The sequence below is a fragment of the Lonchura striata genome, chromosome 1, assembly GCF_050655825.1.
Source record: "Lonchura striata isolate lonStrDom1 chromosome 1, ASM5065582v1, whole genome shotgun sequence".
NCBI lineage: Eukaryota > Metazoa > Chordata > Aves > Passeriformes > Estrildidae > Lonchura > Lonchura striata.
This window is the reverse complement of record NC_140703.1, coordinates 112,829,609-112,857,575: the sequence shown is the minus strand read 5'-3', so window position 1 is coordinate 112,857,575 and position 27,967 is coordinate 112,829,609. Positions and strand designations below refer to the sequence as shown.

Genomic DNA, 27,967 nt, shown 5'->3' with positions numbered 1-27,967 from the left:
GCTCTTGCACTTGCAGATTTATTTATCTGCGGTGTTGGATTTCCACCAGGTCAATTCTCTGCATTGATTTGCCCCGGGGCTACCTGATCACTAGAACCATCCCAAGGGAATGGTGCAGGAGAGTGTGGCTGGGGGAGGAGAGAGGGTGAGGGGCAGGGTCTCCTCTCTCTTCCTTGGCAGGACTCAGCAAGATGTGAAACCATAACCAGAAGATGAAGCTCACTGGCAGCTTGATGTCCTGCCTGCTCCTGTGCCATGCTCCTGCCCTGTCCTTGCACCAGCCCCAGCAGCTGCAGGAGCTGCCTTTGACAAAACCCTGATGTTTCCTCACAGTTCTTGTTTCAGCTGCACTGGCAGAAATGTATTTCACTGCTGTGCAGGCAGGCAAGAGCCCACCCACACTGACAGGAGGGAGCAGGCAGGGCAGGGACATGGAACCACAGTGGATAGAGAGGATACAGATGGCTTGAGATACTTTGGAAGGGCCTCTGAGATATCCAGAAGAAATCAGGAGCTCTAGCTGTGGGATTGGCATCCTTGAGAGCCCCTCTGAATGTGTTCACCGTGTCTCTCTTCCCACATCACTCAGCACATCTTTCTCCTCTTAAGAAACAAATGTCTCCTTATGGCAGGAGCTGTGGATGGATTTAAAACCACACGAAGCCAGCTGAAAACAAAATTCATGTGACAGCTATCAGAAAACTGCAGCTCTAACAGCGATGCCTGCCTGGATGTCGGAACGGTGCTGGAAGAGAGTCGGGCTCAGAGCAGCAGCACTCATCAAACCCTGACATGATGGGAGGTATCCTTCCTGCTCACACAGGCATCCCAGGAGCCAGAACTGTCTTTCTGCATCTGCCTTATAAAAACTTGCTTCTTGAGCTACACGTATCAATTCTGCTTTCTCTCCTTCTGGATGACGAGCAAACGCAAGCTTTTGAGTTTTTCAAGCCACAGCTGTGAGATACCTTTGACAAGGAATCTGCAAACCCAAATCCCCCAATCTGATGAATATTCTCAAAACGAAGCACATTCAGGCTTCTGTGCACTGGATATCACACGGGCTTCCACAAGATGTGAGGGACTGGCAAAACAGAGTAGTGAGCTTAATTATGAAACAAAAAGAAACTATGAGAGCAACTATGTAGTAGCTAAGGGTACCCAAAACCCAGAAATTTACTCTGTCTTTCTGAGATATGAAGGACTGGCTGTTACAGGCCTGGTTTATCACTGTGTTAAACCAATTTTATGTTGGTGTAAAAACAGGATGATAGAGTTGTGCTGAATAAACCTAAGTACACAGCCCCTCTGTTCTGCCATGCACTCTCACAGATATAAAACCAGCTAATGATTGAGAAAATCAAAGAAAAACCTCTAAAAGCGAAATGGTAGAAATGTCAGGTGTGGGGGAAGAGAATCATTACACACTTGATCGATGCACTCCTACTGAAATGATTCGGCCTGAGGGGCAAGAGAAATTTATTGGGAAGATAACATGCAGCAAGAAAAAGGCCTTTTGCAAAGCAGCATTAAAATATCTTTCATGAGTAATTAAACCAGGCTGAAAGTTTCTTAAAGACTCTAGAGTTCAACATACACCTAGTGTGTTTGACCACCTCCATCTCACTGTGTTATTTAATGCTTGCAACACTTAGAACCCTGTTCTGTTGTTACTGAGCTTGTTGTACAGTTCTTTATTGGTTTAGGAGACACTTTGATTCACAGTGACTTATTCACAGCATAATTCTATTCAAGAGAAACAAGCATATAATTCTGTACAACAGCAGCACATTCTGCGTGGATAGTATGGCACACATTGCAAAATCTATATTCATCACAGAGCATGTGTTCATGCCATGAGAATTCATATTTCTTCTTCAAAACTGCACGAGTCTTTCTCAAGAGTAAAAGGCATTAGGAAGTGCACTTGAAAACACTCTGAAGTTCGGGAAATGCCAAGGAACCTCATTTCTAAGTGTCTATTTGCACAGGAACGTCAATATGCAGGATGACTGCTGGGCTAGAACAATGCAAGAAAAGAATTTGCAGAAAGGGGGCCAGCGTGGCTGGGATAAGCATATTGTGAGAAAAGTACCTTGCATGGTAGCAGAACTTTCAAATAATGGCTCCATTTCACTCCATCTATAATCACTAACTTTAGCTTTTTAAAATATTGCAAATGTATTCCGCATGAGATTGGTTCAAATAAATATTTGGCTTGCAATAAGTCAGTAGTAATCAGTGACAATGGTACTTTTGCAGTAAATGTACATTAAGTTTATGAGTGACTACACAGTAAGACATAAAAATATGTATTTGGAATTTCCAAGTTTTATGGGTGTTCTCCAGAAAAAAACCCCAACCTTCTGAGAAGCTTATTTACCCAAGTAGACATCTATAAACAGTCATTTACTGTAAGAGAAAGCAAATTTGTGTTTGCCGTAATGTTTACTTTGATTAACTATAGCTGGTTTGCCATTTGATTGCTGCTAATGTTCTGTGGAACCATTTGTTTTCCTGCAGAGTTAAGGGCATTAAAGGAGGAGGTATTGCCTTTTTTTGGCATGAATAAATTTTAAAAGAATTCTTGTTTGAAAGAGTATTTAAAAAATCCTGAAGAAGCAGAGATTGCCCAGTCTCTTACCTGTCCACTTTAGGAGTGTACATGAGCAGACACCTGGGACAAGGACCTAATTAAGGAAGAAGGGAGAATATTTTTGTAAGGAGCACTCTGTTATTGGCAGCAAATCACTTGTCCCTCAGGACACACAGCACTTTCATTTCTACTGGCAAAACATGGAGGGAGCCTGTTCTAAGTTTACCTGCTATTTATTCTGAAAGGTTTTAATAAAGAATTAATTGTAGAAGGGTTTCCAAGGAACAACTTGAAAGTAAATATATCCCTGTCTAGGGAAAATAATAGCTCTGCTGCATAGTTCAGAATCTTTGGGATTAAGGATGTGGCTGGTGGAATTTTTGAAAAGTAGTGTAAATAAATACATCAAGATATGATCATTTGGAGGTTGTTTCTCATACCTGATCTTTCCCCTCCTTTTGTGTTATTTATTTTTCTCTGTTTTGCAGCCCTGTGCTGGTGCAGAGACCTGGGCTCTGGCTGCTGGGTCCCTTGTTGGTGTTCAGAGAGATGCTGTACCTGCCCTGGGTGGGGGTTTCACCACCCTACAGCACTCTGGTGATCTTTTTTTCCTTGCTTTCTGTGGAGGAGTCTGTTGACAATGAACTATTTTCCACCTGAAAAATGGAAGCAGTTTTGCTGTTCATCTTCCCCGCTGGAGGTTTTGCTGCAGCAGCTCTGGAGAGCTTGAGGAGCCCACTGGTCTCACACCACAGAGTCAGGGAAAGGCATGTGGGCTTGAAGAGCCTTTTGAGAGGCTCTTGAACCTGAACTTGGCTGCTTCTGTTGTGAATGAAAGCGAAGAGCAAATCACCCCTAACCAAGCTCATGTTGCAGTAAAGGGAATTTAAATCCTGAGCATTTTTGCTTCAAGGCCATACAGACACCTCCATTTGGTCACTGACTTGTTTTTTTATTCCAGCACCATTGTAGGAATGTAAATTAGGACCAACAAGGAACAAAATGGCTTCTATTCCTAAGTAGATGCTTAAGTTAAGGCCATCAGATGAAAGTTTTAATTATCATTGAGGTAATTGAATACTAACATGTTTTCCTTTGTTTCAGGCTGTAATTATCTCATTTTACACCTTCATGGTCACTGCTTGTTTTCATGGGGAGATTTTTGCAGTCCCTCACACTGATTTTAAAAACTTCTGAAATTACTAGTACCATAATTAGGAGTGAAATTAGGAACAGTTCTCCCTAATAATTTCAGATATGATGAGTAACTGAAATTTATATTGGCTTTTTATCACCACGAGTTTTACAAAAAGCAAACAAACAAAAAACATGTCAGCATCCCCACTCTTGTTTTTCACCCAGCCTGTCCCCTCCCCTCCTGGTTCTTGTGACCACACAAAGGCAAAGGTGTGGGCTGAGCATGTCTGTCTGTCTGTCTGTCAGCTTTTGCTGCATCTCTCCAGTGCAACACGGGGATGAACCACACTGGATCTCATCCCCTTATCCCTCCTCCTCCTCTGTGCCACATCCTCAAGCACAGCAGCTCACAAGGGTGTGAAAACTGAGCTGGCAGAGGACCCAGGGGATGGGAACCCACAACACTGAGTGTTGTGAAGCTACGAGGAGCCAACACAGAAAAGTTTGGCTCCAAATCCTCCTCCCAAGTGCATCTGCTGGACAAAGGTCCATTGCAACCTCTCTTACCTCAAGATACTGCAGAAGTACTTTAAGAATTAAAAAATATTATGTTTTAAAAAATATATCTGGGGGAGTTGCAGGTTTGCTTTTTAGACACAATTGTCTAAAACTCCAGATGTTTCATGTTTAAATCACTTACCATGAACTCAGAGGTCTGATGTTCCACTAAGGCCAATCCCAAAGTTTAGAGGCTTAGGAACATCTAATAGATCATCCCTATGTTGTCACTCTGTCCTTTCAGTGATGATTCAGATTTTAAATTTCTCATTTTTATAATTTGTCTTTCAGTGTGTTTTTCATTAATGTTAAGGTAAAAATAAACCCCAGAAAGTTATTAAGTGTATGAATGTATCATTAATACAAGTGTTGAATGATTGCATAAGATAAGAGTGTTCTTTCTCCTCCCTTGCATTCCCATGGAATAAGAAACTGTAATATTCTTGAAAACCCTCCTTTGAAATGTTGCTTCACAACCATTGACTAGAAAGATCAGAACATTTCCTGAAATAATGTGGTTTGTATAAGGTCACAGTAGAGATCAGAGGGAAGAATTGCACCATGTCCCACTTAAAATATGTCTTTTAACCACTGAATTTGCTCTTCTGTAATTTTGACTATCCCTCCCAAATGAGCATAATCAAGATACCTCCACATATGTTATTGTGTGTGTATCTGTTTTTATATACATATCCATATATATAGCATATGCAAAGATTTTGGTCGTACCACATGCAACTGCAAAAGCAAAGTTACTTCAGAAAATGAACCAGTAACAAAATGCTGTAATTTTTCTTAGAGCGACAAGGAAATGTGAATAAAGATTAGATTTATAAAAACAAAAATTAATCTGGAAAACTCTTCTGCAGTAAGAAGAACTGCTGTTCTTTATCACAGTGGTCAGACAGTCACCTGCAATGGAGCAGCTGTCCCTGACCACCACTGAGTTCTGTGTGCCCACCTCTCTGTACTCCTCTCATAATTGCTATCTTAAAGTTATAGGAAGGTAAATAAAATAAAGGGAATATCAGAATATCAGTTGTAACAGAGCACTGGAAACCAAAGAGCCACAATGTGTTGTCTGGCTGATGGTGCATCCAAAGTTCATCTGGAAGTTGAAAGGGGCTGCAGGAAGATATCAAATGCTCCTGAGAGATAACAATGTAAATCAGGATTTGTGGTAATTAAGGTATGTGTGGTGAAAACAGAGGCAGATCCCTGTTTAGATTAGTGAGTTGTGCCAGACATGATTGGTGCTGAAACTTCAAGAATTGATTGCCAAATTTGTTGTTATTCCCATTCCAGGCAGAGAGTTTGGAGAAGGAGAAGACTCATTAGCAGCAACTCTCTCAACACGTACCAATGTAATGATTAGTAAAACACCTGAAACATGCTGGGAGGCCCTCTGGAGAACTGGCTGCTTACATGGCCCTATAATTTTCTTTTACATTTTGTCTTTTACCTCCTGGTGTCCTAAAATTATATTTTCCACCTTCTTTTGCCCTAACCCCTGATTTCGGTGACTAAACTGAAACACATGACACATCCTTCAGTTCTCAGGGTCAGTAGGAATATTCACTTGCTGAGAGTTAATCACACACCAAAAAAACATTTTGAATGGCCATTTTAACCCTGCAACACCCTGCCACGTACCAAAGAAAAATGCACTGGCAAGGATCAGTGTTATTCCCAGTGTTGTCTCCTCAGCTCTGTTTATGACACGAAACTTTGCTTTTAATTTATCATAGTTCCCTCCTGAAGTCTGGTGTTGTCAGGTAAAGCCAAACAGAGCAGATGTTGTTATGACGATGCTTATTAACATTATTATTGATGTTTATAAATTAAATCCTGTTTAGGGGAGCAGTCACCCGACTGTTTTAGGTCCGTGGAACTGACAGGACCACTGATGTCCCCAAGCTTGATTAAAGGCTGTTTTAAATAGGAATGAACCTGAACATATGTTTAATTGCTTCACTAGAAGTATGGAAAGTCTCATTCTCTTCATGGGACAAATCTTTGTTCCTTCCAGCCAGACCATGCAAGCATAAATCATTCTGAACAGCCAAAGAATCCTCTGCCTGCAAAAATTCCCAGATTGATCAAACTTAACACCTAATTACAGAGCTGGTGAACTTACACTGAAGGTGGTTTGAAAGGCTGCCTGGAACATCATGGGTTGAGATGCCTTTTGTTGGGAGCATTGTGCTGTGATGTGTAACGTGGGTAGATTCCTGTGGGATGTTGACAGTTTGTGGGAAATGCATGTAGGAGGAACTGGGTTATGAAGACCAGGAGGTTTAAATTTTTTTTTTTTTTTTTACTCTCTTTCTCTCTCTCTCATTGTACTGCGTGTGGGCATGAAGATTTTTGGGGTTTGGTTTGTGTTGTTGGCTTTTTAAGGTATGAGGAAGGAAGAGGTTTTGGTTTTGGAAAAATCTGGCCACTACGTGCAGTGTGTCATGAGCCACTAGTTCCTGAAGGTTCGATACTGCACTGGTCCTACCTTCCCAAAAGGATGCTAGTTGATGATCCTGAAAGCTCTAATGTTCTGTTTTTTGGTTATGGCATTTATACTGAGTGCTAATAATTTGTTAAACTATGGATTTCTGTAATAAATTAATTAGCTCTGCAATGTTTTCTCCACTCTCTGCCTGCCAGTCTGCTGGGACTTGTTAGTTTTTTCCTAGTTACAAATAGCTCTCCGTATTATTATTTGCTTTTAAATAATTTGTCAGGCTAATATTTTTTTCCCTTTCACAGCAGAAGTCGATTTTCTCCTGTGTGTTATCCCAGCCTGAGGCACAGGGCAGGCATGATTTGGGTCTGCACTGGCAGTGAGGTTTCCACACACAAACATCCAGAGTTTAAAGTTCATTGGCTTGCAGCAATGCAATCATAGGGCCAGAAGCTTTGCTATTGGAAAAGGATGAATTTTGCCTTCATGAACAACTTAGGGCTAGTATCAACAGGGCATGAGATATCCAAAGTCTTAATGCCATTAGTTGTAGAAAAAACATTTCCATGGCACCCTCCCTCCCAGGCTTTCTGTTCCCCCTCCTGAATGGATGCTGGAATTGGTATGATATCAGAGCAGGATATGCTTAATCTAGAGATGGTGTTTACAACTTCTTGAAAAATATTTCTTGAGCCTCATTAATTTGCATATTCTAGTTTTCTGCATATGCATTCATTCCATTTTAATTTTGCTAGAACAAAGCATTTCAGAGAATAGTTTTGTATTGGTGTTGTGACAAAAAATACAGCCTTTTATCACTCCTTATGGATTTTTATTACATAAGGTTTCCACCTTTTTGAATGAGAGAAACATTGAATAGGAGAACAGGATATTTCATTTGTATTAAACTCATCATATTGAAACCTCTAATATATTTCTTCTTATTTTGTCTTTAAATTAAATGGACCTAATCCTTTTTATCTTTTCACGTTGAAAATCCTTTATTCCTCTATTTATTTTAATTATTTTTATCTGAATCCCCTCTGCTGTTGTATTATCTCCTCCAAAAGCACTGACCAAAACTGAACACAGTGTCCCTGTTGGCAGTGCATTATTCATTTACCTATCACATTATGCTGTTTATAATGTTTTCCACCCTGTCTTACACCTCATAATACACAATTTGTCATTATTTTTCCCACAGATTCCACACTCTACAGAAGCTTTCCTGCAGAGCTGTCGTCAGGAGTGAACCAAGCCTTTTCCAGAGTGTAGCAGTTTAAAAGTCAATAAAGTGCCCTTGACTTTCCGAATTCTTCTTACTAATTGTCGATGCTTCTCACTTATCAGCATGTACTAGGCTGCCATTCACCTGGCATTGTTAGGGTTGTCACCATGTTTTTCTCCAATTTTATTCAATAATGTGTTCAATTCTGGGCTCCTCACAACAATAAATACTTTGAGGCTCTGGAGAGTGTCCAGAGAGGGGCAATAGAGCTGGGGAAGGGGATGGAGCACAAATATTATGATCAGCAGCTGAGGGAGCTGGGGTGTTTAGCCTGGATAAAAGGAGGCTCAGGTGGGATCTTATCACTCTCTAAAACTCCCTGACAGGAGGTTTTGGGTAAATAGGTATTGGTCTCTTCTCCCAGGAAAAGAAATATAGGACAAGTGAAGAAAGCCTCCCTCAAGGGGAGGTTTAGATTGGGTATTAGGAAATATGTCTTCACAGGAACAACTGTCAAGCATTGAAATACACTGTCCAGAGAAGTGATGGAGTCACCAGCCATGAAGGTATTTAAAAGACCAAAAATTGGTCTTCTATATAATCTATTAATTATTATACATTAAAGTGGAAGCATGGCACTGGGGGACATGGTGGTAGATCTGGAAGTGCTGCGTTGACAGCTGAAGCTGATTCCTTTTCCAACCCAAACTCTATGACTCTGCACGTGTGTGTTCTGCAGATGCTCCCACACGAGCACACATCCCTTTCTCAGGTTCATTTCCACCAGCAGCCCTGCTAGAAGAAACGAGACACCCCAGCTCACTTTCTGCCAGGCCATTGGGGTTCTTTGCTCTTTCTCTTCCCCTGACACCTCTGTGCCGTGCTCCAGCTGTTGGCGCACAGCTGGCACGGGGCTCCTGCAGACACACCTGAGCTCCTCTGCTCTGGCTGGCCCAGGTGGAGCTGGAGCAGTGTGGGAGGCTGAGAGCCTCCCTGAGGTAGCTGTGATGATCTCTGTGCTGATACACCTCCCCTCCTGCAGCACAGGAGCTACGCTGGCAAAAATTGACTCACGTCAAGCTCCTCTGCCTCCAGCTGCACCTCTGAGTTCAGCTGGTGCATGGCCTGCATATTTCAGCCATGAGCAGGGTTTCTCCAGCATCCTGGGCTGCCACGTGCTGAACAGCCCTTTAGGGGGAAAATGCACTTTATCAGAGGCTTTTGGATAGTTCTATTGCATAATATCCACTGAGGTAACTCCAGTGATTCTAGATTCTTTCAGGACTCCATCAAGCAAAACTCATCATCTTTTGCTTAATAGTAAGTTACCATCAGTGGGATTTTTCCTGTGCTCACATGCAAAAATGCATGCTCCTATGTTAAACTCAGTGACATCTTTCTGTTGGCTGAAGAAACAAGCTGTTTTATGGGATGCAGTCTTCAGATTTTATTTCTAAAAAGTTCATTTCTTTAGCCTACAGAGCAGGTTCTGTGGTGCTGTGCCTGAAAGGCTTCTCACTGGTAGCGGGAAATGTTGGCTGCACTACCTTTCTAAACTCTGGCCAAAAGAGCATTCAGATTAAGCAATAATTTAAGCAACATCATCATGAGTGGGGAGAGCACATGGCCAGTTAGTCACCAGAGGTACAGACGCAGGCAGAAAGTAAATCCCCAACCTGTTATAGTAATGCTCTTAGTTACTGGAAATGCAATATGAGCCTACTTTCATGAGCAAGGATGAAAGAACTTGTTTAACCTTTGTACAGCATTTTCCACCCACACACGGGAGTGACATCAGATGCTTTGTATAGGTAAAAAAAACAAGTCAGCATTTGGGAGACTCCCGAACAAGAGACAGAGATAACCCCTTACCTCTGAGTTTGTGCATTTAACACACTTGTGGTGGGTCACTTGAAACTTCTTGCTGCTTTTTCCTGGATCCTGATGACTCTGACAGAAAAAAAAAAGAAAAAAAAAAGAAAAAAAAAAAAGAAAAAAAAAAGAAAAAAAAAATTCAGCTCTGTGTGTAACACACTGGATGTGAAAGCACTTACTGGAAGGTATTTTGTGTTTGTGCATGCAGAATAAAGTTGGGTTTTTGCATTTAAATTGGGTGATATTTTAATTTTTAATATCCTAAAGAAGGATTTTTAGGAGGCCAGTCATTAGCTGGCCTTTAAGTAAGATCACAAAGCCTGGGAATGGGAGTTTGAGTGAGCATCACTGAGCCAGGTAAGCAGGGCTGGAAATGTCTGGCTCTGTGCAGCACCTGGGTGGATTTCAGTTCACTCAGTGCCACCTGAAAAGCCCTGCAGGATTTCTGAAATTCAAGATGTCCTGAGCAACTCCACACTAACCTTTGTGTTGCTTTCAAACTATGTTGGGGCTTAGTTCCTGTGTGTCCCAACATGCAACAAGAAATAATTTGGTTTTAATTGATGGTTTTGATTTTTGGAACAATCTGATTCCTCTTTCCTCCCTCCTGCTCACTTCCCACCCCTCAAAAATGCTTGATAAATAAACTTTGAAGTCCTGGGAGAAGTAGCATGTGTTGGTGAAGGGAGAAGGTGGGGGTGGCAGGGGTGGTGGAAGGAGCTCAGTTTGTCAACACAACAGCCAGGAAGAAAGTTATTTATAAGGCTTGTGGTGGAGAGGGGGCCAGCCCACATGTTTTTAAAAAAGGGCTTAGCTAATCACATGGTACAGCTATTTCTGATATTTGTAAATACATTTCACTCTCCCTTGGTGGATGAAAGGAGAGCTAAAAGAGGATCACAGCTCAGGACATGACAAGTCCATCTCTACACCCAAGATCTGCCTGTGTAGGTGCTCCTATTTCTCTGGACTGCAGTGACAATCCTGAAAAAGACTTTGCTGTCCCCAGGCAAAGCATGAATGGAGGTGCACGGGAACTGATGCTTCCTTGGAATTCAAAAATCCTAAATAATGGCTCTGTCAATGCTCAGCCTAAATTCTGAATGCATTCTGAAACCACAGAATGCCTCATTTTCAGCAGGGTTTTGTGACTCTCTCAAGGTGGAAGTTGACTGTGAGAGGCATATGACCATGAGACTATACTTGGCTAGACAGATATCAAAAGTGAATTTTTGACACACAAGGATTTTTAAATCACTGATTCAGTACAATTATATATTTTTTTTTTTTTCTGTGTGGAGAATATAGTGAGCCATTCTTGTGGGTACAAAGTCACTCAAAGTCCCATGATGGAGGCATGACATGGACTTGACGTTGCTGCTACATTCCTCATTTCAGCAGCCATGGGAAGGCTGTATCCTCCTCAGCTAAAAAAGGCCAAAAATAATAGCTTTATCTCCAGAGGGATAGTCTGCAATTTAGTGCTTGGCCGGGCAAACTCACATCACATGTGTATGTCTCTCTCTCTCTCTCTCTCTCTCTCTCTCTCTCTCTCTCAATATATATATATATTTATATATATACATATATATATATATATATATATTTATATGTACATATATATATTTCTATACATAATGCATAGACAGAAATATACATATATGTATATAAACAACAGTATTGAACTCTTCAATACAGTTATACTTAATTTCATTTTCTTACACTAAAAAAACAAATCACACAAGTCCATTTCCCTTTTTTCCTTAAAGAGCAGTAAAAGACTTAAACATGTGACATAGCAGATATGCAAGTGTTTGTACTTTTTTTTTATACTTGGAAAAGTATATTATAAACAGATATATGTTTAATAATAATAATAATAATAATAATAATAGTAGTAGTAGTAATAGTAGTAGTAGTAGCAGTAGTAGTAGTAATAGTAGTAGTTAGGTGTGCCTTGTTAAAGTAAAGGAAAGCAGAGAGAAGCTGCAATAGGTATTGCTGTAAAAACCCCCCTGAGTTATGGCCATTTACTGTTTAGAAAACTAAAATCACGTCAGGGCATGCCCTGCCCTTCATCCTCTGGATGTGATCCCAGTGGGACCCTGCAGAGCTCTGGAAGTGCAGCAGAGCTCCAGCTGGGGACGTGCCATCACCATCAGGAACTCACAGTCAGCGTGGAATGAAATTTCTGGGTGAAATTCTGGCCCTGTTGACCTTGGCAGGTGTTTTGCAATTCGATGAAATGGAAAGAGAATTTAATCCTCTTTGTCTAGAAGAAAAGAGAAGAGAGAAGTTGTGAATCAAAATTTATACCCAGGTACAAAACTGAGGGAATTTTATACTTTTGGGTATCAGGGGATCTGCTCTTGGTCTGGAAGGTCACTGGATGAATCAGGAAATGAAGCAATAGAAAAATATTCAGTGTCATATTCACTGTGTTCCAAAGAGGTAGGAAATTAGCATCAGTTATAATTTAAATGTACCTTGCTGACAAGATTTACCAGAAGTTTCCCACACCTGATAATGAGACTATGTGACAACTTTTACTCTCCCTAAAACAAAATAAGGCATCCAAGAGCAAACTTGGAAAGCTAAAGCTACATTTTGAAAACAAAAAGCTTTAAGAGAAACAAACATCTGGAAAAGATCTTTAAAAGGACATTTTGGTACCCTAAAATGCAGGGCACTCTGTGCCCTTCCAATATTGCATACAAATGATGGAATTTGCTGCACCCCAACATAATTGTGAAGGGTGTTCCTTCCTAGCCAGCAGAACATGACATTGGAAGGACAACAAAAGGAGCACTCACTTAAAAGTTACAGTTCCTATTTAGCCTGTAAAGTCTTATAAACAGGGGAAGACTAAATAGAATTTCTAATTTATATGTATATATGAAAATAGATATTTTAGCAATTTACTCTGTGTCACTTCTCAGGCCAGTTCGAACAGAATGCATTTAGGGATGCACAAAGAAATTATATTTCCATTTAAGTATAAAAACATGAAACTTTCATTTCAGTCTTTGGTTTTATTTTTAGTCTAATATTTATATTCCTTCACAAAGGTAATGTATCAGCAAAAGCTGTCCTGGCCCTACAAAATACAAAAATTGTCTCTAGTAATTTGCAGAGGTGTCTGAGCCCAGCATTCTTCACTGCACAGTTTGCTGAATGTAACGTGGTGCTGCTCTTCCCCGAGGATCATAAATAATGTTTTCACTGGAAGTTTAGGAGGCTTTTTGACTTTAAGACTTTCCCACATTGATATCAAGCAAATCTCTGTTCTGGGTTCTTGTGTTCCATAAAATAAGTGAAAGCAAGTGACATCTGAGTTCCCAGCTATGGTTTCTGGCTGATATTTTTCCCAGAAACAAATTCAGGCAGTCAAATTGCAGCACTTCCCTCCAGTTCATTTTGTAAAAATACAATTTTATGCTTTCAAGGTTGGGTTGCAATTTCTTGGTATTTTACCTATGTTTTGAACCATGATCAAGAAATGATAAACTGATCTCATCTGCAGTACCATCAGTTTAAAATGTTATAATAACTTTGGCTAATTATTTAAATTGATTGCAAACAATTCTAATGAGACCATTTTATGTGAATTTATTTTTAAATGATATGTAATTATCTTAAATTGGGACAAGTGTTTAAACTGGCAAGAAAACTAATTGAGACAAATGTCTCAAAGCCATGATCTCTTGTCTAGGAGAGGAAATGTTAAAGTAAGACTGGCAGTGGATAAAATTATAGGATTTGTAGAACTTACACAGAGAATCTGTAATATCTTAATGTCAAATCAGTCAATCCATTTAAAGCAAGTATGTTCTTTCTAGACTGACTATGGATCCAAACCAGAAGTCTGTGCTTCAGAAATATTTGGTATAAAAATTCTGATTCTTCATGCATTTTATGGACTTTGAGTAGAACTGGAAGAAAATTTCCATGGAGAGCAGGTCCAGGACCAGTGATCCATCCATGAAGCTGCGTGCTAGCATTGATCAGGCTGTGTTGCAAGTATTGTGAAACTGCAATATTTGTTCTGAAAAGGCACAGATCCCGAGGCTCCAGAGCCTCAGCCTCTTTATTTTTGATTAACAAACTATTTCTAGCACTGAAGCATGAACTTTTTTATTCTATACAAAACATAGCCTTGACTTATTAATGGAAAATCATAATTAGACTCAATTTTGTGTTTTCTCTTTTAGGTATTTGTAGGGCAGAGGTGGCATTTAATTAGGGAGGAAAGAGAGTAGAGTTTTGCACTCTTAACCTACCGAGCCGTGGTGCTGCCCTGCAGAAATCTCTCACGTCTCCCATGTACCAGGCAACAGCAAATGAGCCCAAGTTCTTCCTGCTCAGATGACCAGCTGGGTAACAGTTAATCCTGACATTTTAAATAGAACTGACAATTCAACAATAGTTGCTACAGCTGGGAGGGAGTTCATTACGCCAAGGGACTGCATCTACAATGCACAATGGAAGTGAATCTGGGGAGGATTTGAATAAAAAGGAGCTGAGCTGTTGGGAGGGGAAATGTGGAAGATTAAATAGAATCAAGAGCATGAAGGCTGCCTTTGTATAAATATGAACATATGAAAAGAGGTTGTGGACTGAATTTCAGCAGGGAGGTTGGCTCCCCATGCACAGCCTCTGTGGGCTGAGCTTCCCTGGCAGACCTGGATTTTGCCAAAGTTCAGCACAGAGAGAGGAAGCTTCAGCCAGAGCTGTGGTACAGAGGAGAAGCTCAGGAGGACAAATAAACCAGCCAAATAAATAGACACCTAGAAAGAGCACATGTTATAATTCTTTCTCCTTCATTTAATGGATCCTAGAAGACAAAGTCTCTGTTCAGGATGATCTGTCAAGGTAGATTTCAACTGTGCTGTATCGACATCCTCACAACCCCCTTGCCTAGATGTTGGTTGATTACTAATATTAAGATAGATGGGCAGACAGTAATGGGCTGTAGGCTAAAAAAAAAAAATAATTCAAAACTACATAAAAATGTGAGTTAGGCTATTGGGAGAGCTGTGCAGTACCTGGTGTTGTGTGACCCAGCCTAAGGAGAGATGCATGAAACAAACCTGCACGTAGAGTCCTTAGAAGGCAAGGAGCACATGAAACCACATCAAGGCTCTGTGAGCTCCTTCTCAAATGTTGACAGGCAGCTTGCTTAAAGAGCAGTGGCAATGATAAGAGAGACAGAGACAGAGAATGTAATTGGCTAGAAATAATTTTACTGCCAGAATGCTCTTTTGAACTGCTTGCTATAGCTTTCCAGCAAGTTATTTGCAATTTCAGCCCATGTTTAGCAAAGTTTCATTTGAAACAAACAAACAAACAAAAAAAAAAAAAAAAAAAAAAAAAAACCCACCAAAAAGCAAAACCAAAATTAAACCAAACAAAAAAACTAAAAGGGCAGCTATAATCCTGTGTATCTGCTGAGAAAATAGTACTAGCTGACAAGAGGAAAATATGACTTGGGCAGCAGTCTTAGCAGCTTTTGATCTTTTGGAAAAACTTAGACTGGATGAAAAGAGAGGGAGTGTGTGAAAGGTGTCTGATGGTGTGCTGCTGAAGGGGGGAGGGATGAGTGGGTTGTGGTAGTTGTTTTTAAATTGTATTGATAAAATGTCTGCAAAAAGGACTGGTGATATCCTGCCTGAACTAAAAGCAAGACAGAAGAGAAACCAGTCCCACCTGCAGCCCATCAGTTCCCATCACAGCTGCTGGGATCAGAGGGATACAGGGAGGTAGTCCCAGGTGAGATGCTGAAGATGAGACCCTTGGAAGCATCACAGGGGCCTGGCTTCAAAACTGGTGGTGCACCACAAGCCTGGAATTGTTTCACACCTCTGGCATGGAGTTTGCTCCCACGAAACAGGAAAAAAAATCACAGAATGATGTGGGTTGGAAGGGACCTTACAGATCCTCCAGTTCCAGCCTCCCTGCCATGGGCACAGATTGAATGGTCATGGTGCCCTGTGGCTCCTGAGAAGTAATCTCAGAAACAGTTTTCTCAGAAATAATCTGAGAAATAGTTTTGGATCAGACAGGACCATGCTTTAATTAGGCACAGTAGTATTGTTTGAAAAACCTGGCAACACACTGGCCATGGCTGATATTAAGAGAACCTGAAAAATTATGAGAGAGGCCCTCATATATGTTTTTTTTTTCATTGTTCTTTATGCAATCCAGTGCCTTCAGAGAGTAGCTGTGCTGTTTGTTTATTATTGTCATTAGCTTTTATTAGATTCAATGCAACTTACCTCAGAGTCCCTCTGTGTTTCAGTTTCTCTTTTGACACCATTATTTGTACTGAGGAAAATTTCAGTATATTGTAGAAATTATTATGAAGTAAATTATTATATGATAAATTATTAAAATGTCTTATATAATATTTTAATAAATAATGACCAATTGTTGAAAACATATTAAATGCAGATACTTCTGCAGCTGGCTGAGGGGAGACCAAGCAATTCAAGCAGCTATGAAATGTTTATATTAGTGGTATCTATAGGGAAATGGAGGATTTTTTAAACACAAACTAAACAATACCTTGATTCAGAGATGATCTTGAGGTGAAGATCTGTAGCAGTTCTAGCAATTGATTGACTCTGCATCTATCTACTGCAGTAGCTAAAATTTCTTTTGATAAATATAAAAATGCTGTAGAGCTGAATGCTATTTGTTTGCTGTGCAATTAAACTGTTAAGGTCGACATTTCAATTAGCATCATTAGCCCTCAGCCTGAGCACCCCACCGAGAGGGATGGCATCAGTTTACAGCCACCCAGAGCTGCCTGGCTCCAGGCTCTCTGAGAAGCTGGGCACAGCTCCTTGCTGTTGGGAAGGATGGATAAATATAATTATTCATAAATAATACAGCCAGGATGAGAATAGTCCTCTCTGCTAGCCGGACAATGCCCCTGCCTACGGATGGGTCCAGGGGTCAAGTGGACTGTTCCATCTCACCCCAAAAAAGGAAAAGTTCACCCTGCACCTGTAACCCTCCCCTAAAACATCAAGTGTCTGTAACCCCACTGGCCCAAGTCTTGTTCTAGCCCACCTTGAAGCCCCCTGATAAGGGGCTCCAAGGGGCCGGACGTCCTCTTGGATCTTCCCCTCTCTTGGAACTTCCCCCCTCTTGGATCTTCCCCCTCATAGGACCTCCACCCTCTCCTAGAGCATCCTCTTGTCTCCCCCCTCCCTCCTCCTCTCAAGCCTGGCCACGTGCTACATCTGGCAAGTCAAGGCAGGACCTTTCTCCACCCCTAATAAACCTGATATCCCAAGAGCAGCCTGCAGAGATCTCCCATCTCCATTCACCTAAACTATCCAGAAGCCCAGCGTGACCTACACCCTGTGCTGAGCTCCCGGTCACCCAGTGTCTGGCAGGCTGCTACCATCCCCAAACAGGCTGGGAATGATGGTTCAGTTCCCAGTACAGTTATTTGCCCACTTTTTCCCACTGCAAGCCAATTTCAAGAATTTGTGATGGCTGCTCACACTCACTGCATTTCTTCAAGTGAAACCCATGTCCTCCTGTTGTCAACTCCTGCCCCGCACTCATTGGAAGCTTTCTCAGCCTTCTTCTGTTCTACTCTATTCCCAAACTTTCTTTGCTTACATATCTTGTTGCACATGTGCCACACCAGAGCCTTGTCCTGTTTCAGAGCCCTGGGAGGCTGCTGGCTCTGGGACAGGACCTGCTGCACCTGCAGAGGGGAGTGAGGGTGTGACAGACACACAGCCAGGAATTTTTGTCTTTTTGTATTGCCCTGAGCCACTGCCCCTCCCCAGTTCCACCCTGGCATTTCCACGATCACATCCCTTGGTAGAGCAAGGCACCAGTGACCAGGGTGACACTGAAGGAGGGGAAGAGCAGCCAAGTGAGAGAGGGGAAGGTGGCACATTCAAAGCAGAGCTGGCAGTTTTGTAAAGCTGACACCAGCAGTGCCAGTGCCCAGGCAGATTACCCAATACACCTCAAAGGTTTCATCAGGAGAAGGCAAGAAACTCTGGTTTCAAGAATGGAAAATTTGGAATCGTTCTGTCCTGTATGGGGAGATAGTTCAACCTCAAATGCAGATTTTTGTAGGGTGCCTCACATTTGTGCATCATCTCTGAAGTTACTCCCTAACTCACACCCAGTCTAAGTGCTCTAAAGGCAGTTATGAAGGAGGCAGAGGATGGATGGATCTTCCCAAACCTGCAGGCAGAGCTGTGCAGAGGTCTCAGGGGGCTGCATCCTCTTCATTTAGGATACCTGACACTCTTTTTTCTCAGAAGCTTTCCTTTTGCAGTTCCCCTTCTGCAGGGGTGGGATGAGAACAGACTGCCTAGATTGTTGGTGCATTTCACCAGTGCTGGGTTGGGCACTGGGTTGGTTGGTTTTGGGAGATTCAACCACATTATCATTGCAGACAGCTCCTTATTGTGCAAGGTCACCAATCCAGATTGTGGGGTGAAGAGATGCCCAGCATGAACCCCTGTGGTCCTGGCTGGTCTCTTCACTCCAGCCCAAAGCTTTCCATGGATGAACAGTGGAACCATGACATGACCATGGATATCTCCACCCTGTGATTCCAATTCCTGCATTGTCCCAGCTCCTGATCCCAGGATAGGGGGAATTGATTGAAACCCAGAATTACACTACAAGCATTGCATTGGCAGGCTTGCTAGTGTGGAGTATCAAATTAAAAGTGACAATAACACTTTTCTTCCTTTTACTTTATGAGCTTTTCTCATTTTTAAGTCTGGCAAAACTGATGCAGAGATAAGGTGACTTCTATAATGTCACTCATCCAGCAAGTATCAGTCAAAATAGAGACTAAGTAGCCTGAATCCCTTTATAAGCAGCTTTTGTCTCATATTTTGGCCTGACTTAGCATCATCTCATATCCCAAGGACTTTTAAGTGAATACTGTCTTCAGCAATGCATGACAGTGACTGCATGACATTTCCCAGGTTCCTGAAAATTTAACACAGGAATCCAGTGGTGATTCTGATGTGCTTTTATGTGCACATCAAATCAAACCTCACCTTAGTACACAGGCACATTACAATGTCAACTTTATCCCCATCGTAACTCTGTTGGCTCTAATGGAGCGGCACCAGAAACGAGGTTTGGCTGTGAAACGCTACAGCAAGTTTCAGAACAGGCTTTCCAGCCCATGTGCAACTATTTTCCACAATGGCAAGAAGTACATTATTCAGTGAATGAAATAGAAACACTGACAGTCTGAGTGTGATGTTGAAGAAAGTATTTTTTTCTTAATGTGTTGAAGGAAAATGAACTGGCTGTGTTTAAATATGTGGCCAAGCATATGTGATGAATAACATATAAAATGACTCAAGAAAAAAAAAAAAAAAAACCAGGACATTTTCAGCATTGCTGGGAGCCATGCTTTTAGACCAGAATTCATACTAAATCCAGGTGATGGGACTTTTTTTTGGTTTGACTATTTAAAAAAAAAATTAAATCCAACTCAGGTTTATCAGAACATGGCAGAAAAAAATCCTGTCCACAGCATTTTTCCCTGTGAGGAAGGTCATAGTGGCAGAAATTTCACAAGGACAACTGGCATCATCCTGTCCACAGCATTTTTCCCTGTGGTGGAGGTCATGATGGCAGAAATTTCACAAGGAAAACTGGCACCAGCACATTTCCACCTTTCAATTGGTTTGGGGCCAAAATAGTAATTGATTTTTCACTTTCTGCTGGAGATTGTAAATAGCCATAGTGTCTTTTTTTTCCCCTGCAAGTTTTTTTCATTAGTACGACACTAATGAGATACAACAGAACTACTTCTGATCAAATTTTAATTTCTTCATCTTATCGTTAAATGTAATAATTTATATTTGGCACATTCAATCAAATTGGACCTCAGATATGATATCTTTAATGAGATATAAAATAAATGACAAAGAAGATTGGAGGATTTATTGAGTACTACTGTGAGTAGTAAAACCAAAGCAAATTGGTCAATGAGTATTTAATTCCTTTATTTAAATGCCAACAGAGAAAAAGGTAAACAAAAATATATTTGACAGTGAGTATGTCCAGTGGGAGCATTTCCTTGTATTTTACTTTATAGTGGCTAAACATTAAGTCAAGCCTTTAAGTTGAATTTAATGTATTAAGGCAATAACAATCAAGGCACAAGCATTTCCTGGGAATTAATGACTGACTGGGAGAGTTGATGGGCCAACATGAAGCTGAGGGCCATTAACCTTGGGTAGTCATTAATTTCCCTGAAAATTCCCTGTGCTGAAGTTGTTAGTGCTTTTCATAATCTTCTTATCTGCTAAATGTAAATATAAACATTTTCTCTCATGTCCAAGAAATTTTTTAAAATAATCCATAGGATGGAGCTAAGCAGCAGTGTGGCTCCAGATGTCCCTTCCAAACCCAACCACTCGGTGACTCTGAGAAAACAGAGTTTTGACCACGGAAAATATTCTCTCAGGAAATTCTTATGAGTAAATGCTGAATTTCCAACATTTTCTGAAGGCCTTGCATGGCAGCAGGCTCATGAAATCAGATGCTGAACTGTCTCATGGAGTATAAAAACAAAAAGGGCAGTTGTGATCCTTTATTCTGATGAAATGAAATTCCTTTGTACATATCCCTTACCAGGTCATCTTTGTGCATTATTAGTTGTTATTAAAAAATTCACTGCAGTAATATCTCAGGGGCTTTGAAGAATAGCTTCCTTTTGTGTCAAGGGAACAGAAAAGACCCCCAGACATTTCCATGGCATCCACAATCTCAGTTCTCCTACACTGCTTGGGACAATAAATAGATGATCCACAGCAACTCTGAGGAACAGAAATGGTGATGGCATTCTTTGTCTGGCTTTTATTTTTTTCCCTTGATGATATTGATTTAACCTTTATGCAAATTAATCTCAGGAGAGGGACAGAGCCTGAAGATTTTATTTTTAAGACTTGCAATTTCCAAGAGCAATTGCAAATTCTTGCTCTTCCTGTTTTGGTTTTGTTTTGTTTCTTTTCAGGTTTTTGGTTTTGGTTTTAATTTTTTTTGTGTGTGTTTTTTTTTTTTTTTGTGCTTTGTTTGTTTTTTTTTTTTTTTTGTGGGAGTTTTTTTTTGAGTTTGTTTGGGTTTTTTTTTGCTGAGATTTTTTTTTTTTTTGTGGAGTCATTTTCTTACTTGATGAAAAGGTTATTAGTTAGTGCCTCCTAACTTCACCAACCTGCTTTGAGGAATCATTAATTCATCTTATAATTGGCAATAAAATGTTCCATCTCACACTGTAGCATGCTTAAAAATCAGTCACTGCTAACAACAAATGAAAACTCAGCATGTAGAAGTGTTGAAAAAATATGCTGAACCATGTGTAGGGAATTTTATTCATCCTGGTATTTTTGTGCACCTGTGAAGTAAATTGGGGCATATGAGCCCATGATTAAATGTAGGTAGGAGAGTAACTCTAACCCTGTATTAAACCTAGGGATGAAATTACTCACATGAAGAATAACCTCTGTATTAAGAGATTTGAGATACACCCCTTCAGCATGGAGAAGTAAAGAAAAAAACCCATGATTGGCAAAGGGCCACTCTGCTTAACTCTGGAGTCCAGCTTCTGTTTAGGTAGCATTGCTATACAATTTTCCATAGCTCTGTCAATTTTCTTCACGGATGCAGCTCTCAAAGTAATCAGGGAATTGGAATGCAACCCTGGCTCCATCTGATCAGAAGCATAATAGGAGAGATCACCTCCTACTGTGCCCTGTCCTGAGTGTGAGCAGGAGAAAGGAGGCTAAAGAGGATCCTGAACCAAAGGTTTTTCATTCAGCACACTCTGGGGAAACTGTGACCCAAGTCATAATCTGAACTTCGTGTCTGACTCTTCCTTCTTGAATGGGCTACATTAAAACTTAAAACCCAGTAAATGAGGTTGAATTGACAGAGGGGAAAAGACAATTCAGATGCATACTGTGCTGTCTCAAACAGTGGCAAATTACCCAGTAGGAAAATATAGAAAGCTGTATCAGTGCCTTTTCTTTTTGGCAAAACTGTTTTCCACTAACTGAAACAATTGCCGGTGAGGAGATTGTATTTTATCATTTGAAATGCAGCCCCAGCTGCAAGAGTTCTATTAGATTGTCTAGCTCAATGTTTTATATTTATTCTTATCATTTAGGAGCATCAGATACTCATATCTTGAAAGGTGTCTCTTCAATAAGTATTTAGTACTCACACAGATGATAACACTGCTTTGGAGTTAACTCAATTTCACAACCTGTGAGTTCAGAGTATTATCATGGAAAGGTCTTGGAGTTTATTTACATCAAATTGACCCATAATTAAGTTTGGCACTTGCATATATAACATTTGTGATTTCTCTAGTGCTTTCTCTGCAAGGTGTTCTACAATTCTTCCTTAGACAGTCAGTCATCTGATTATCCTATAATTGCTGTTATAAACCCCTCACTTTAGAAATGTATATATTGCATGGGTAGTTAGAGACAGAGCCCTTACAAATAAATTTTAAGAATATATTCTAAAGAGATCCAAACTACTGGAAAATGAACAGCCCACATGTTACAGTGTTAGGAGCTGAAATGAATGTAGGGAGCAGAAAAAGGGGTACTGGAACTTTTCCTCCTGTGCAGCTGTGTAGTGGTTGAAGAAATATAATCAGGCAGCAAGATGTTTGCAGAGAATTGCAGTTACTCTGCTAGTTGAGGTGTTAGAGCTGGATTGGACTTGATGATCTTGAAGGTCTCTCCCAACCCAGTGATTCTGTGTGATCCTCTGTGGTTCTGTGCGACTCATTAGCGTGGCAGCTATTTGGTTAACCAATTAAGAAATTATATTGATTTACACAGCAGTTCTTTGAAATGCATGTCAGTTTTATTGCAAATGCTTTTAATAACCAGAGGTGTCTCTAAATAGGTTTGGTCCAGGGAAATGGTTGCATTAGAAAACAGATTAATGAACGGCTTCAATGGTTGATGTAGACAAAAAAAGGGATAAATTTCCCAGGGAGTTATGTGGTCATGGACATTTAATTTATAGGCAAATATTAGCTACAATCCATTTAAAAGCAGATAAAAATTTGTAATGATTTCCCAGTCTGTTGGAACAGAGCTTTGCTGTTTTAGATGAAAAATACAGGGGTTTTTAACCTGTATTGGAATCTAGATATAAATTGTATTGCTTTTTGGCTTCTTCTTGAAGAGGGTTTCAGCAAACCGATGTATTCTTTAGGGGAAAGAAGAATAAAAAAGGGAGGAAAAGTGACAAGATCTACTGAAATCCATTTGGAGAAGAACATAGTAAGGTTTGGGCAAACCTGTGGTCAAGACCATACTAAGAAATGAGACAGATTCTACTCCATGTGTTTAGTTAACAAGAATCACTGAGCATTAACCTGTTACAGAGATGGCAAAAGAAATACTTTAAAGCACGGTAGATGAAGTAGGAGAGTTTCATTAAATGATTGTGTTTCCATGGAATTGACACTCAAGCCTTACTTTGCTCGAGCTTGATGGTTGCTGGCATTATCATATTCATTGAGTAGAGACCAGAAATAGTTGATAACGAATAAATTGATGTGAAGGAAAAATCTCATTTTCTTGTCCTGATGGTTGGAGATTTTGTAACTCCAAAAGAAGGAGTTTGGAATGATTGTAACACCATCAAATTGAACCAGCCTATTGCCTTAAAATGCTGTCCAGGTTTTGTAAACATTTTATCACTGAACATAACTCTCAGCTATTCTTCTCCAAAGAAGGAGAAAAAGGCTCTTGATGCTCCTATTATTAGAAGGATGATAATTTAACAGGGGAGGAAAGATGTAACGTGAGGAAATTGGTTGTTGTTATAGGCAACTGTTACTCATTCCCAATGATTTCAGCTTCTTCGAGGGAGAACTTGTTCTAGGGGAACTGATCAGCTGCCTCCTGGATTTTCTGGCTTGGCTGGAGACAGAGCCTTTGTAGTTCTGTTTGCTTAGGTGTAGTGTGCAGGATTATAACATTTCCTTACCCTTGCAGAGGTCTGGCCACACATCTCCCACTACCACCATGAGCAATTCCTTCCCACTGCCAGCTCATTTCCTTTGCTCTTCTGAATCCCATGTCAGGGCATTTAATCTCCTCTCCAACTCTGAGGTTCTCTGGTGTAAATTTCAGTGCTCACTGGCTAATGAATGTCTCTAAGCAGATGTTAAAATTAAATTAATGGTTTTGACTAGAACTGGTTTTTTACTCCACATCTCTGCCTGTTTTTGTTTCTGATGTCCATTGGGGAATGTTGCAGAACTTTGACAGAAGTTGAAGACATTAAAATACCCTCATTGCTCTGTGCTGATGTTCAGTGTACATAGCAAACTGAGGCAAGAGGACTCCCTGAAATTAGGATAACTTTCCAGCTGCTTGCACTACATTTTGCATAGTTCATAAGGGCTGTTTAACACAGATTTCTCATTAGCACAATATTCTTGCATGCTAAATGTTTTATAGGGTATTTTTTTTGCTGCTATTACAGGCAATGGATGGTTTTCCTACAAGAAAATTGGTTCTTGATAAATGGGCTTATGAAATGGTTTTAACTCCTTACTACTACTCAGAAACATCATGTAATATCCTAACTCTGTCTTTGATCGTTTGTGTTCATCTGTGAACATCGAAGAGCACACACTGTTATTTTTCCTCAACGAGCTGTTGGCTTTATTATGACAAATTCTGGTTTCCTTAGAGTAGACTGAAGTCATTCTTTTGATTATAAATGGATCAAAATTTGCTTCATCACCTCGCTGACTCTTAGAAGGGACTGTGCATGTTGAGAACAAAACCCTATTTTCTCCAAAGTAGTTTCTATAAACTCCCTTGACACAAAGTGAAAGATCTCTGTGCCCACTATTCGGATTTCCCTATACAATAAACAAGGGTGTAGACCAGCCTGGAAAGTTTAAGATTATGACCTCATGTTCTTAGAGCTGTAAGCACACTTGGTAGCAACTGAAACAAGGAGTTAGACCAGAAAAATACTGGAGTAGAAGAGATTTCACCTGATCTGGTCTCAGATGGACATGGTGTGGCAGATTAGACCTGATTAGATGCAGACACAGGAGGTTTCTTAGTAAGTTCTGGTGGAAGGAAAGGGAGAGATGATTTACCAGCACATAAAATAAATGGATGGTGCACTGAGATGTATCAGTAGGAGTACTGAGTCACAGCTCATCATCTGGAAAACTGGAAATTTTCAGTACTACAGCAACGCATTAGTTGATGTATATATTTTGGGAATGAGGGGACAGTGATAAGTAATGCTTTCTGGAGCATATTATAAGAGAACTGAGTTTCATCTTCTGAGTGTTTCCATCCTATAAGTTTTCCTGTCAGATTTGGGAGAACAATATTTCACTTGGCTTTCAGTTTGTCTCTGAATCATTGTTACAATGGAATTTATTCTTCCAAGCCTGAATTGCTGAAGAAAAAAAGGCAGAGCTAAACAGTGGTGGTGGGTGGTATAGAGGAGAAGAGGTGAAAGAAAGGGTCTGTGCATGACTGATCTAATTTTCTTCATCTCACACACTCAAGGCAAGTATGATAGTGTCTGATTAATAGTTTATTAAGTGACCAAATGCTTATTTTCTTGGTTTGAAAATAAGAATTGAGAGAGCATTTCTCCTGTGATGGGCTAGATTTAACAGCAGGGTTGTGTAAGACCTGAAAGGAACAATGACTTCTTTTGCAGAGGGAACAGTCTGTGCACTGGCCATGCTTCAGTGAAAAAGACAAGAACTTGCTACTAGCATTTAATACATTTGTAACAGTTATAGGAAAGACACCTGTTGACAAAACATGGTTTTCAAGGTCTTAGTGGAAAATGAATTCTTCTGCACTGGAGGCATGTCAATGTGGTTTCTATTGCTGAGGTAGTGTTTGAAGAGACACAGTCCTCAAAGTCATGGGCAGACCTTACTGTAGATAATATGGAATTTCATATGATATTCACCAGTTGGTAACTCTTGATATATTGATAGTTGCATTTAATTGAAATTTAGGTGAGGAGGTAAAACTGAAAAACTTAACAATTTTGTCTCATGTACCATAAGCTCAAAAGAAAGACAATAAACAGAGTCTAGAGATAAAATAAAATTTATTGTGTATCAGCTGTAAAAGCTTGTTTTGCATGTTTAACAAATGCCTTTATAAGCAGAGCTATGGCACAACCATTTTAAACATTCACATTGTTTTCTAAATTATTGCACCAGTGTGCCACTAGGTTTTTAGGTTTTGAAGGGAAAGACTAGGAGTGTTTTCTTGGATGGAGTAGATTAAAGAAAACAATTTCTACATGCCTCTATCAATTCTTATCCTCATCTTTATTGGGTTGATTTATACTTTTTTTTTGTTGTTGTTGTGTGAGTTTTCCTTGATTTTGATATTTTTACATTAGGAGTGGCTGCAGATATTATTAGATAAAAATGCTGTTTATTAGTTTAGTGGAATTAAATGGTACAAACTTCTCTCAGATAAGTACCTGTCTATGTTGCTATCAAAATATATGTGTTATATTAGCTACTTTTATGGATTTCTGGTTTACTACTCATTAAATATTCAGGTAGTCTGGTGTCTCACTTATGAAATTCAAGAAGAGGAATTGAAATTAGCCTTAATTCTCCAAAAGGCTACATGAAGAAAAGTTATTTTATTTTTGTAGCTTACTTCTTAATATGTCTAGACTATAGGGTGATACCACATTTTGTAACATGACGTATAGATTTCTGGCTTACCTTGAAAAGGTTGGGTCCCAAAATATTAGGATTAGAATGAAACATTTGGGAAAGGTAAAGGTTGTCTTAAAGTGTTGTATTGTTTCTGTAATGGTTTGCCCCTTCACCCCCCATTTTCTCCCTATAGTTCCACCCTGAGTTTTCCCACCTTTCCCCTCAATGTCAATCTCCCCAAAACTTCCTAGTCATCCCCCTGTCCCCTCCCTGGTACCTTGTCCATCACTCGGCTGCCCATCCCACTCTTCCAGAATCTTCTACCCTGGGCATCGAGGGATTGGATGAGGACCAGGGGGGCCTCCCTTAGGTTTCCCCCATTGGTTTTTGTATCTGTCTCTCCTTTCACCTTCCACTCCCCCAAATCCCCTCATTGGTTAATGGGCATCCCCTTCCCCTTGTTGCCACCCTGCTGTTGGGAGAGCTCTTGGTTGTTCGATTTTCTGGAGTTTGGAGCTCTTTAAAGCCTGGATTAAACCTGAGACTTTCCCCAGATTTGAGTCGGTTCCTTTATTGCCTCTCCTCCACACAAGGCAGACAGTGTGACTTTCTGCCTTAGCCACTCCCCAAATCTCGAGATCCAGAGCAGTGTCCCCCGCAGGTGAAGCCAGGGGGATTCAGGTGGGCACAGCAGCATTAAACAAAGTGGAATCTATTGCTGCGGCAAGAATGAATGTAGGATATCTCTATTACACAAATCTGAAAATGGTTATCAGTCGGTGTGATGCTGCATCAATGCACTCAACTCCTCCCAACGCTCCTTCACTGGGTTGTGCTAGGGCACGCTCTTAATGCAAACATCACCCATTTGAACAAAAAGATACTCAGGAATTTGAATACATCATGTGTTTCCAAGATGCAAATACACCAGGCAAAAGAGAATGAGAGAAGTGCCGATAAGGATGAGCTGTTCTTCCACCAGTGCGAGAGCTCAGACAGCATGTGCACAACCTCAAGTTGAGCTGCAGTTTTAGTTACAACACAGACATTTTCCTAACACTTTCCTGTATTTACCTGCTGCTTTCCTCGAATATCTAAAGCATCGCAACTCAAATTTTTAAAAGCCTACCACCTCCCGCTAGGTTATCCCTCAACGCCAGCTGTCAGAGACCCATCAACAACTGGGCTTCCAGCACGTTCCTGAACACGTAAATTATTTGTAGCGGCCGAGGCTCCTCGTTTGTTTGGGCGGCAGAGCGGGAGGCACTCGGCGCCGCTCCAGCGCCCGGCGAACGCCTCCCCGCCGCGGAGGCGGCGAACATCGCGGCGCTCGGGGGCTGCGGGCACAGGTGGGACGGAGCGTCACCGCCACCTCCTCCCTTCCTCCGCAGAGCCCGAGCCCGC

At 40.6% G+C, this 27,967-nt stretch overlaps 1 long non-coding RNA gene across 4 annotated transcripts in view; it reads left to right on the top strand.

The window, feature by feature from the left end:
* The window catches only part of LOC110475696 (uncharacterized), a 338,194-nt gene that overhangs the window by 167,290 nt on the left and 142,937 nt on the right, over positions 1-27,967 (top strand). For 2 of the 4 annotated variants that reach the window (XR_014957025.1, XR_014957026.1), the window contains one exon: positions 7,951-8,059. This is a non-coding gene — a long non-coding RNA (uncharacterized LOC110475696). Of the gene's footprint in view, positions 1-7,950; positions 27,913-27,967 lie in introns of those variants that run through there. The other 2 variants (XR_014957036.1, XR_013339538.2) reach the window with 2 other exon arrangements.